At 43.5% G+C, this 12,872-nt stretch overlaps 1 non-coding gene across 1 annotated transcript; it reads left to right on the forward strand.

Moving 5' to 3' along the window:
• The first annotated feature begins 6,929 nt into the window (after nt 1-6,929).
• Nucleotides 6,930-7,014, forward strand: TRNAR-UCU. Its single transcript is given in 2 exon segments — nt 6,930-6,966; nt 6,979-7,014. It is a non-coding gene; the product is annotated as a tRNA-Arg (tRNA).
• The last annotated feature ends 5,858 nt before the right edge of the window (nt 7,015-12,872 follow it).

The raw sequence follows: 12,872 nt of genomic DNA on the forward strand, positions 1-12,872 counted from the left end.
TTAATTCCCATGACAATCTTGTGAAATAGAGATTATTTTCTCCATCTTTGAAGTGTGAAAATTCAGAGAGGTAATTTCCTAGGGTTGTACAACTGCCTCCAAAGCCCACTAAGCCACACTGCCTCACTTAGCCAAGCCTCTCAGGCTTTCTCCCTCCTCCCACCGACTTGCAGAGATGAGCCAGGCTGTCCTACAGACAGGGTTTAATGATGATATTATATGATCATAGGGTGGAGGTGGATGAAGATTTGAAAAGTACCTCTGCCTACAAAAATGTTATTCTTTCACACTTGGTGGAGACAAGGTGAAGCAAATGGCATTCTAAAGCAATGACAAATAAATGAAATAACTAAAAAATGGACAAGATGGGGTGCCTGGGCAGGTCATTCAATTGAGCATCCAGCTCTTGATTTTGGCTCAGGTCATGATCCCAGGGTCATGGGATAGATCGTCGAGTTAGGATCTGTGCTGAGCATGGAGCCTTCTTGAGATTCTCTCTCTCCCACTCTGCCCCTCTTCTGCTCGTGTGCTCTCTCTCTCAAAATAAATAAATAAATAAATAAATAAATAAATAAATAAATAATGTTTCTAATTAGAATCACTACTCTGATGCCAAATAACAAGACTCCCATTGAGACAAAGGGTTGTTGGGGTCACTTGGGGGTCTATGACAGACATGCCATGGGGAAAGAGCTGAGACCCTAAAAGCTTGGACACCTCTGCCTGGAAGATTTCCTTCTCACTCATAAGCCTTGTCCCTCAGTCTGACTCAGGAGAAAGGCAGCCTGGAGTGATTCTTCTGCCAATCTTGGAATGGACTCAACCCAGGTTCTGTTGGACGTCATTAACAACATACCTTTCCTTCCCCAATTCCCCACACAGTGGGAAGTAAAAGGGCATAATTTCCTCTGAGCTGATGTTTTGGGCCAATAAATCAGATTAGTCCTGAACTTTCTGATGTAGTTTTGAGATCTCCTTGAGAATTTAAATTAATGCTGATAACAGAAGCCCAAGTGGACTAATGAGAATCTGAATACCTAAATCCCAAACCAGTGCTTTTCAAACTTTAATGCAAATGAATCACCTGGCGGATCTTATTAAAATACAGATTATGGTTTCACCCACCCCAGCTCATCCTCTCCTTGCCCCACAAACTACCCCCACACATACCCCAAGCCACATATTGCATCCTGTGAGCCTTCTTTGCCCCCTTGGAAAAACACCACACTCCACCCGCCCTGAAGAAAAAAAAATGCAGATTCTGATCAGCAGGTCTGGGGAAGGTCTGAGACCTTGCATTTCTGTCCATCTTACAGGCTCTGCTGATGCTCCTGGGCCATGGTCATCACTGTAGTAGGAATGGGCAGAAAGCATTTGTTCTCATACTTGGCTGCATATGAAAATCACCTGAGGAGCTAAAACAAAACAAAACAAAACAAAACAAAACACAACACAACACAACACAACACAACTAGTGCGGAGCCCCGCATTTAGCCATGCTCAATGCGTAAAAGAACAAATGTGCTATCTGCAGGCGCAAAGCCTGACCAAACCCAGACTAGGGTCAGGCTTGGCCTTTGTCCAGCCATCTCGACAGCAGATGGTGACTGCCACCTGCAGGATGGTCCTACATCCTTCCTGAGCTCTGCTCTGCTTAGAAACCTGCTCAGCAACCCAGTCAACCCAGCCACAAGGTCCAGAGCTGGCGCTGCCTTCCTCAGAACATGAATACCTGCTTCTACCCCACTTTCCCTTTGTGAATAGACCCCCCTCCCCCGAACACCAGCCTACTTGTCTGAGATTTTCAACCAGCATTTCCCAAGCCCTTCCCTTTGAGGGCTCAATCATGTTCCATTTATCTTCAGCTGTGATTCTCGTCCTCTTGAGAATGGGCTGATGGCACAGAACCACGGAACTGACCCACACTTGACTTTGTCACTAGCACCCTGAACCCCAGTGACCTACTCTACCAGCACCAAGGCCAAATTAGCTGCAACCAAGGCCAAGTTAGCTTGACCCTTTTTCACACCATGCATTGGACTGCTCAGCCTCTACCATTTTCCCAGACTGGTCTTCTTCGTCACATCCCCCAGGCTGTATGCTAATCCCTGCCAGTATCCCTGAGCACAAATTGGCAGTAGGTTAGAGAATGTTTTCATATGTGGCCTTCCTCCCTAATTCCCTCTCTCTGGATGAAATCTCTCTCCCCTAAAGTCCCGTTCCGCCTGTACCTCACCTGGAGACCTCTTGAGCCAGCATCACAGTTGGTTGTGTATCTGTGTTCATTTAGATTAGGCTTATAAACCAGGCACGTGTCTTTTTTCTTTGGATCTCATGTAGACCCTCAATCATCACTTGCTGAAGAGATGAAGAAGCATAGGAAAACACCAAGTATGCATTTAATGAAATGCATACCCTTTGACCCTTGCCCCACACCCCCATTCAGCCTGCACGCCACCTCCTAAATCATTTTCTAAAGCCCAGTCATTCTAAAGCACACACCAAAAGAACCTAGTAGCTCCCCATTGCCTGTTGCATTACATCCACATTCCTCATCCTGAACCAGGCCTGCCCAGGCTGCTTTGTCACACTTGGCCTCAATCCTACCTGTCCAACCTAATCTCCCAACACATTTAACTCCTCACCCCCCATGGTACTTCTGTAAGGGCCTATTCGTCCCTCTTTTCTGTCCTAATGTCTATATTTCTTCATCTTGGAAAATCTTATTGTCTTTTCCTTATTCCCATCTTGCCACCTATGTAGTTTGGTTATTGGTCTAGCTAATACTTCCGTGCTAAGATTTTTTAGGATGAAAAGGGCCATCATTTAAATGTTGAGGGATTTTGTCTGGCAAAAAGTTTTCGTTTTGGAAAACCATGCGGTTGCACAAGTAGAAATAAGAATCCACTCAAGGTTCTTTGAGACAGAACTGAGGAAATCATGAAGCTGAAGGTAAATGTTTCCGGCTTTCAGACTGAGAAGCTGGGTGTTCTGTTTGGTAACAGACATGATGTCTACAGTCCAGTAGGAGCTGGGTCATGGGTTGTGACAAATTTAGCTGATGCTGTATCTGAACTCTGGTTTGTTCCTTTAGGCTGTGGCTTTTTTTTTTCTTAATTGAGAGTTTCTTGCTAATAATAACAGCAAACACTTGTTACACACTTACCATGTGCCAGGCCTGAGATAAACCCTTGCAAGGATTAATTTCTGCAATCCTCAAAACAACTTTGGGACTTTTTCAGATGAGGAAAGAAAGGCTCTGGGAAGTTGAGGATTATGTCTTTCAAATCAGAGTCAGAGCCAGGATGTGAACACCAGGAGTGTGACTTTACAGTCTGTGCTCCAAACCTCAGCATCTTTACTTTTTTTAAAAAATCTCATCCTTCTAAAACTTCTAATTGGGGTATGCTTATAATTAATATAGTAGTACATACTTACTATTTGGGAGTGGAAACTGAAAAACCTTACACTGGCAGGGGTGCCCATCACACTTTGCCATTTGTTTTCATATGCTGTACTGCATTATTTGCGTATTGCTTCATTGTCATTGGTCACATTTCTCCCAAGGAATTGGGAGTCTCCTTGGATTGTGTCTTAAACTTCCACTCTGTCTCCCACAGTAGACCCAGGTATATCCTCCCTAAACACTCCATGAACTGAGTTAAATCCATACTCCAATGACCTTCTCCCTCTGAAGCAAAGCAAAGCTAGCGAAAATACACAACACTATAGATTTCTAGGCCTTCTGGGGGAGGCTGGAGCTACTAGTAAGCACTGCAAATAGAACAACATAGTAACTTAAAAATAATTCTGCTGTACAAACATGAAAAGTGTGACTGCAGTCTCCCAGGGATGGATTTGAACTTTAAAACACCAAAATGAAGTTCTATTTAATTTAGGGCTTTGCTGTTCAGGAAACTCGAATTGGGTGTGATCAGCGTGAGTGGAGGTGGTTACAGTTCGTGCTTTGGCTCCCTCTGTCGGCAGGAAGGAAGAGGTAATTTTTTTTTTTTTTTACTTGGAGTAATTCTTTTTTTTTTTTTTTTTTTTTTTTTCGTCTTTGCGTGCAGTCTTTATTCCAAATATTTGTTAAAATACCATTAGGTTATTCCTCAGGACAAGAGCAAAAATCACCCCCTGCAGAAACTTTGGACTTGGAGTAATTCTTGGCTCCGGTTTTATAATGGCTGCTGTTTACTGTATGTACTGTCTGAAAAAATTCATCTTTTAAAGTTAGGAAAGGCTTAAGACCTTAAAACCTACTGAATCTTTCTTCTCAGATGGAAACTAAATACACATTTTCATTCCCTTTACGTGCTAACATTACTGTCTCTGAAGCTAGATTCACTATAAAGCGCTTATTAATTGTCATAGAACACACACAGAGCTTGTTCCACTGTGGCTTTCCCAGTCTTCTAACTGTAGGGGGTAAAAAGTACAACCTCGATTGCTAGCAGAGTTTGTTACAAGCCTCATTTTCCCACACTGTCTGCTAACCCTGTATCTTGGTAGTGTTTTCCATGACAGGAGAAGGAGCTTTGATCTCAACTAGTAAAAGGAATCAAATATCCAAAATTCTTTGTTTGATTCATCAAGTGGAATAAGGAACACACACATCATCCTCTAGCATGCTGTCTCTTTCCCAATGTCCCCTACGCAGAACTTTTATATATGAGTCTGAATTGTTACTTATGTCAATGAGAGTTGGCACCAACACCTCCAGACAAAATTCCTCTGCAAAGTGTTTCCACAGGGGCACTGAACACCTGTCTCTTCCTCTGTTCCTCCATGTTCAACTCCAAGAACCAGTGAAGACAGATGCCACAAGTGCCTGGTACATTGCAGAGTTCAGTAAAGATTTATGTAAATATGATTTAAAGTCATATTCTATTTTACAGGCTAATTTTGCACATGTAAGAATTCCTTGATGCTTGCAAAGACATATTTTATTTCATTAATCTTTATTAAAGAGGGCATAACAATGTTATACACAAAATGCTTGTTGTCAAGGAATGTTACTTATATTATGGTGGAATGAAACAAGCCTGACAGCAATCAGGGTCCTGCCACTTACTGTTTGGAGAGACAGGTAACCATGGGCCCTCAGAATCCTTGCACACTAAGGATCCTTGCACTAAGATGCAAAAGCCTGCTCACTTGGGCCATTTCTCAGGGTTGTGCTTACAGTGAGCAAACTTGAGGGTGTCTCCCATAGGACAAAGAGCAGTCTTGCTTACTGCTTGCTATAAAATGGTGGGTTCCCCAAGTTTAGCATTTCTCTCCTGTAATGCAATCCATTTTGTGTGCAAGCATCCGTCTGGGCCCATCTGCTTCATTCCTGTGAGAATTGGGGTTCGGAACCCAACACAAACATGTTGACACTGCGGCTACTGCTTTTGCTGTAAGTCTTTCATTTATGACCCAGTACTCTCGTGTGCTCTGTCAGCACCCATGAAGCTGTGGCAAGCTAATGTGTTAGCCTGCAAGGAGGGTAAAATCTCAGATTCTTCACAGTTCTTGATACTTACTAGCTGGGTGTCCCTACACAATTAATTTAACCTCTCTTAGTTGCAGTGTCCCTTCTTTCTGAAGGGGACAATAGTAGCTGCCTCATAGCACCGTTGAGGAGTTAACGGTGCTCTTTCCCTCTTTAGAACACTGAGAGACTACTCTGCTTTGATGCCTGATGATGCTAGGCAGGGACGAATGGCGTGAGGCATGGCGTGAGCTGTGGCTGCTGGTGGTTTGGTGCAATGGTGGGCCGAGGACAGACCTGAAGAGCGCGCACAGCTGCAGAGCCGAAATTTCTACGTGGGCGGGGCTCGGAAAGCCGCAAACTGATTGAAGAGGGAGGCCCTGGGGTTTTGTCTGCAGCGGTTGCATAGCAACCACGCAGTATTTACTTAGACTGTCTATTTCAAGTGGCTTCGGGGTCGCGCTGTTGGGGACTACTGGGGCACTGAGCCCCCCCCCCCCATCACCCACCTGATTCGTGGCGACCACGCCATTCCGAGGAGCCACTGGCTTGGCCGCCTCCCGCCGCCCCGGGAACCCCGCGGCAGCGCTCGGGCGCGCGCCCTCCAGCCGCACGCACCCGCACACGCATGCTCCCGGCGCTCCCACGCGCGCAGCCACCCTCACGGCTGCCGCCCACGCAACCGCGTGGTCTTGAGGCGCGGACTGGGGGCGGACGCCCGGCGCCCGCGGACACAGCTCCCGGCCCTCGGACAAGCTCTCAGGATGCCAGGCGCGGGGCGCGTCGCCCCCCTCAGTCCACCAGAGCCCGGATACCTCAGAAATTCGGCTCTGGGTCTGTGGGGAGCGAAATGCAACCCAAACCCCGTTTTACCGAACCCTGCGCAAATAAAACACGCACAAGCACGCACACAGACGTCGCCGCGGCCCGCCAGGGAAGAGCCAGGGACCCGGGAGGGGCCGCCGCTCGAGATCGGCGGCTAAAAGGTGCGACGTAAGTGCCCGGCGTTACCGGCCCGGCTTAACGGCGCAACGGCCGGCCTGGTTCCGTGTCGCCGGGGCCAGGGCGGGGCGGGAGCGGCCGCCGGAGAGACCCGGTAGGCGGGGGCGCTCGGGGCAGGAAGGGACCGGGGAGGAAGAGCGAAGGTGTGATTTGTCCTGAGCGGCCAGATACGGCGGCGCCCCGGGTAGGCCCAGGACCCGGCTCTGGCAGCCCTCGGACCGACCGGCTGGGGCCCGGCGGAGTCGCAGGGCTCGGCGACCTCGTGTGAGGCGGCCGCTGGGGAAGGACGGGCGCCTTCGGCTCACGTTTGGTGGCCGCTACCCAGGCTAGCAATACCGTGGTCTCGGCAAGACAGACGGATGGCTGGGGGGACGGCTCAGGGGGCGGTGGGAAGGGCGCGGGGCCGTCGCCTCTGGCTTAACACAGCAGATGCGCGAAGACTCCAACAGGTGGCTCCGTGGCGCAATGGATAGCGCATTGGACTTCTAGAGGCTGAAGGCATTCAAAGGTTCCGGGTTCGAGTCCCGGCGGAGTCGCAGTTTTTCCCGATTCCCCCCCGAAATTATTTTCTGACCCCATCGTTTCTCTCCCCGTTATTTTTTTTCCCTAAACGGTTGAACTTGCCTCTCCATCTCTGCCCTTTCTCCTTCTGCATTGGGCTTCTGCGGCCGTTCCACCTCTAGCCGCTCGCGCCAGTGCGCTCGCCCCCCGCCCCGCTTCCTCAGCTCTGTGGCTCAGGATCTGGGCCCAGCTGACAGCGGAACCTGATCCAGGACCTGGGAGGAACGGCTCCGGCCGGTGGCCCAAGCGAGGCCTCGCCATTTCGGCACAAAGTTGGCCCGGGTCTCGGCTGTTCCGGAGGAGTGTCCCCCACGCTCCTGTGCTGACAACCCCCTAGCTCGGAGCGCGGCGGTGAGCACTAGGGAGGGCGCGGGAAGGATGAGAAAATGGGCCTACACCGTGACCTGCTCTGTGCAGGCTGACTGCCCTTCCAGTCCCGGAGGCTTCAAAATTGTCACGTACCGGAATCCCCAGTAGGATCCTGTCAGAAATGCAGATTCCTGGGCGTCGTTGAGGGCCTCGAATGGAGTCGATTGGGGATGGGGCCCAGGAATCTGCATTTCTGGTAAGAACGCCCGCTCCTCAATCCCAGGATTCCAGTGCTAAGAGGTCCCAGGTCCGTTCTGCCTGTCAGCTCCTCCAGGCAGGGATTGCTATCTTGCATCTCTTCTGACAACTCATAGGTTTGCATGTGATTAGGGTTCCACCTCACTAAATGAAAGTACATCAATGAATGGGCTTTTCAAAATTCACTGTAACAAATTTGATGCAAAAAATTAAAAATCCAAAATTGTCAAAAAAACATACAGAGAAAAGTAAGCGTTGTTGTTCCTATACCTTAGCCTTTCAATTCTCTTTATAAGCTTTATATAAGCTTACAAGCCTTTCAATTCTCTTTATAACCATTAGTGAAAATGGTTTCTTGGAAATATTTTCAAATTTATTTTATGCACATGTCAATTTTTATATCTGTTGTCTCTGTTGATGTTGTTGATATACAATTGGTAGTATGCTACACTTGCTCTTTCACTTAATATAGGTAGACCTGCCTTGTTCCATTGTACATATGTATTGTAATGATTTAACAGTCTTCAGTAGTTGGAAATTCAGGTGTAAATATTTTCCTGTTACAATGCTTCAGTGAACATGCTTGTTCTTACATTGTTGTAGACAAGTGCAAGTATATCTATAGGATAGATTCCTAGGAAGTTGGATTGTTGGGTCAAGGGTTGGTTTGTTCATTCTTTGATAGATATTGCCAAATTGCTCTCCTAGAGATTGTACCCACTTTACTCTCACAGACCCATGTGTTATCAAACAGGTGAAAAATGGTTTCTAGTTGTAGTGTCAATTCATGTCTTTTATTACGAGGGAAAGCTGAGCGTTTTTTCATATGGGGAATGATTTGTATTTCTTTTTTGTTATTTATCTGTTCTTAGGTTTTGTTCATTTTTCTGTTGCATAGTTGGTCATTTTCGTATTGGTTTGTAGTTCTTTACATATTCTGGAAACCAGTCCTTTGTTTATATGTGTTACAGTTATTCTTTCTCAATTGATTTGTCTTTTGATTTCCTATATAGTATTTTATTTTATTGCCTTACAGAAATTCATATATTTGGATTTATCAGTCTTTTCCTTTATGGCTTCTAGGTTTGGGGTTATACTGCACTCAGATTCTTAAATAATTTCATTATGTTTTATTTTAGTGCTTTATCTGGTTTTATTTTTATACTTAAATTTTAATTTCATCCAGAATATACTTTTGTATCAAAGGTAAGGTGGGAATTTCGTCCCAGAATCACTGGTAATGAACACCCTAACTCTTCTTTTCTATACTCATTTATTTGAAATGCCTATTTTATCATTTTCTAAATTTCCACTTGCATTGGGGTGCTTGGATTCTCTATTCTGTTCCATTGATCTGTCTTCATTCTGATTCACCAGAACTGTGCTGTTTTTATGTCTAATGGGGCCAATCCTTTCTCATAACATTTTTTGAAAATTTTTTCCTCAGCTATTCTTGAATTGTTTTTCCCACATAATGTTAATAACTAGCACTTATTTAGCATTTATTATATACCAGGTACTATTCTAAGTGCTTTATGCATTTTAAGGCATTTAATCCTCCTGACAACTCTACCAGGTAGATATTATCCCCTTTCATGGAAGGGGCATCTGAAACAGAGAGGTTAAGTAACTTGACCAGGAATACACAGCTAATAATAAGCAGTATGCCAGGATGGGAACCCAGGAAGCCTGGGTCTTTGGGTAAAACCGTAATTCTGCGTTGCCTTTTCACATGAGCTTTAGTTACAGCTAGTCTGGTTCTAATCTTAGGAGATATTTGTATTGGAGTCATGTTATATATAGATTAATATAGGGAGAATTGAACTGATTATGTTGAATCTTACTATTTAAGAGCAGAAAGGAGGGAAAAAAGAACACCTATGCCTTTCCATTTGTTCAGTTGCTTTTCAGGAGTATGTAAAAGTTTTCTATTATATATCTTGAATTATTTGTTAACTTTATTCCTACTTTATCCTTTTTGTTGGAGTCTTTTATTCCATTATGTTTTCTAAGTGATTATTGTTTGTATATAAGAAGGCTTTCGATATTTTAAATAATAAATTTATATGTAGCCATCTTAATTGAACTGTTTTACTATTTAAAATGGCTTTTCAGTTCCAAACCATGGGATACCACTTCACATCCACTAGGATGGCTGGAATAAAAAAGACAGACAATAACACACGTTGGCAAGGATGTGGAGAAGTGGGGATGTAAAATGGTGGTATCTTTTTGGAAAAAAGTTTGGCAGTGAGTCAAAAATTTGTACAGAGTTACTATAGAACCTATCAATCTCACTCATAGAGAAGTGAAACCTGTGTTAACACAAAAATTTGTACGATTGTTCATAGCAGCATTATGCTTAATAGACAAAAAGTAGAAACAACCCAAATGTCCATCAAGTGATGAGTGGATAAACAAAATATGGTGTATCCATACAGTGGAATATTATTATCCAGCAATAAAAAGGAATGAAATAGTGATTCATGTTGCAACATCGATAAATCTTGAAAACATTCTGCCAAGTAAAAGAAACTAGTCATATAAGACCACATATTATATGATTGCATTTAAACAAAATATTCAAAATAGGCAAATCTATTGAGACAGGAAGTAAATTAGTTATTGCTAAGTGCTGGGGATAAGGGGAATATGAAGTGACTGCTAATGGGTATTTAATGGGATTTTTTGGGAGTGATAAAAATGTTTTGGAATGAGTGATGACAATCGCTCAACTCTGAATATACAAAATCCCAGCGAGCTACACATTTTAAAGGGGTGAACGTTATGGTATGTGAATTATATCTCACTTTTTTAAAAGGAAAAGTTTTTTCAGTTAACTACATTGTGGTTTTTGGAAATCTATCACCCACAAATAATTATAGTATTATCTTTCTGTTTTTTATGCCTCATTATTATTTCTCTTGTAATAGCATCTGCTAGTATCTCTTGAAAATGTTCATTTTTGTGATAATGGTGACAGTAGACTGAGTCGTCCTGTTTCCGATCATTATAGGAATGCTTCTCCACTAAGCATGATGCTAGCTTTTGGGGTTGGCGTGCACACACACACCTATTTAAGAGCACACACACACTTTATCACATTAAGAAACTATACCTAGTTGTCAGTAATCTGTGGAGATTTTTCTCCTTTGATCTATAATATTGTGCAGTATATTGAGAGATTTTCTAATATTCAACCCTTCTTGCATTCCTGAAGTGAATCCTACTTGGTTGTGATGTGTATTTATTTTGGTATTCTAGTATTTTGCAGTTTTTGCATATTTAGAAAGATTGACATTTGTTTATATACCATAAATGCAGCATTATTTAGAATGGCCCCAAACTGGAAATGACCTAGATGTCTATCAATAGTGAAGTGTTTGAAAACAAACAGAAGCAGTCTCCTAAATACACAGAATGAACTGGTGGTTGTTGGGGGTGGGAGGATGGGCGATAAATAGGTAAAGGATGTTAAGAGGTACCAACGTCAGCTATAAAATAAGTCACAGGGATGAAAAGTACAGCACAAGGAATATAGTCAATATTGTATTAACTTTGTATGGTGACAGATGGTAACTACACCTATTGTGGTGAGTATTGCTTAATGTATGGAATTGTCAAATCACCATATTGTACACCTGAAACTAATCTATGCCAACTATACTTCAATTGAAAAATTTAAAAAACAATTTAACTGTTTGAAGCAAGTATGGTAGAGCCATATAATTGAATACAATGCAGACCTTTACAAAACGAGGAAGATTTATGTATACTATGGAAAAATATCCAAGATTATATGAAGAAAGCCAATATGAAAATGAGCATGTTTAATATGATTCTCTTGGGCTAAATAATGCTAATAATAATAGTAATAATGTGTATTACTGTGGTTGTATGTGCGTAGAAAATTTCTGGAATCATATGCAGTTAACAATGCTGGAGCAGGAAGAACAGTGATATGGGGGGGGTGGGCCTTCTTTTTTTATATCTCATTGTAATGTTTGAATTTTTTCATATGAAGTCTATCTTATCCTTGTAATAAAAAAGTTAAGTTTTGAAAGGGTAAAGCAAAAGAACAACAAAAACAAAACCTAATGTTAATGATGAAGGGGAAAAAAAACATTTTGTCTGTTCCCTAGATCACTTTCATATAGGCAGCCTTGTGATACTACTTGTCCATTAAAGATTTTCTGAACTTCATCCAACATTTATTGACTACTTACATTTTACTATATGCTGGATCTCAGGCATAAGTACACTGTTTAGGAGCTCCTCCTGTTAAGAGTGGAGAAACATGTAAACAAAGTATCTCTTTACAGTGATTCCAGCAGGCACTGTGTCCTGAAGGTCTTATACAAACATGTTAAGGACTGTGGACTTGACAGAAAAGGTAGTGGGAAACCACTGAACAGCTTTTTAGGTAGGAAGCAGTGTGACTATTCAATGTGTGCTTTCTGTCCCCACTCTGGCTATAGTGTGGATATCTGGCTGGAACAGTGCAGGACTGGAAGCTGGAAGACCAGTTCAAGGGACTTTGAGTTGTTTAGGTACGAAAATGATGGAGGCTGGGGTGCCTGGGTGAGTCAGTCGGTTGAGCATCCGACTTCGGCTCCGGTCATGATCTCGTGGTCTGTGAGTTCAAGCCCTGTGTCAGGCTCTGTGCTGACAGCTCAGAGCCTGGAACCTGCTTTGGATTCTGTGCCTCCCTCTCTCGCCCCTCCCCCACTCATGCGCGCACGCGCGCGCTCTCTCTCTCTCTGTCAAAAATAAATAAACTTAAAAAAAAAAAACGATGGAGGCTGGAACCAGGGGTGGTGTGGGGAGAAACCCAGAACACAGGCATTTGATGGATAGGCAAAGAATGAGGTTTTCAAAGAGTCCAAGAAAGGGTAGCCAGAGAAGTAGGAAGAAAACTAGGAGGAAGTATTCTCTCCAAGAATTGATGGAGCAAGGTGCCTCTAGAGAAGGGAGTCGAGGAAAAGGCAAACGTCTAGCAGTTTTCCAGACAACTGCTTATGCCAACCAGTTTAGCCCTCACCATTTAATTACTCCCCAGATCCTAGCAAGTAATGATTATCCCCGTTTTACAGATGAGAAAATTAAGATGCAAAGATTTTAATTCTTAAACTTGCATCTTAAATTAAGATGCAAAGATCATCAGGAATAAGATGAAAAGAGTAGCCTAGAGATGATGGGAAAATATCTGCTCTTCTAAGGCAGGTAGGAAGAGAGGGGGATACAAGCATGAAGGTCAAGGGAAAAC

Source organism: Panthera leo, chromosome C1 (genome assembly GCF_018350215.1).
Source record: "Panthera leo isolate Ple1 chromosome C1, P.leo_Ple1_pat1.1, whole genome shotgun sequence".
Lineage (NCBI taxonomy): Eukaryota > Metazoa > Chordata > Mammalia > Carnivora > Felidae > Panthera > Panthera leo.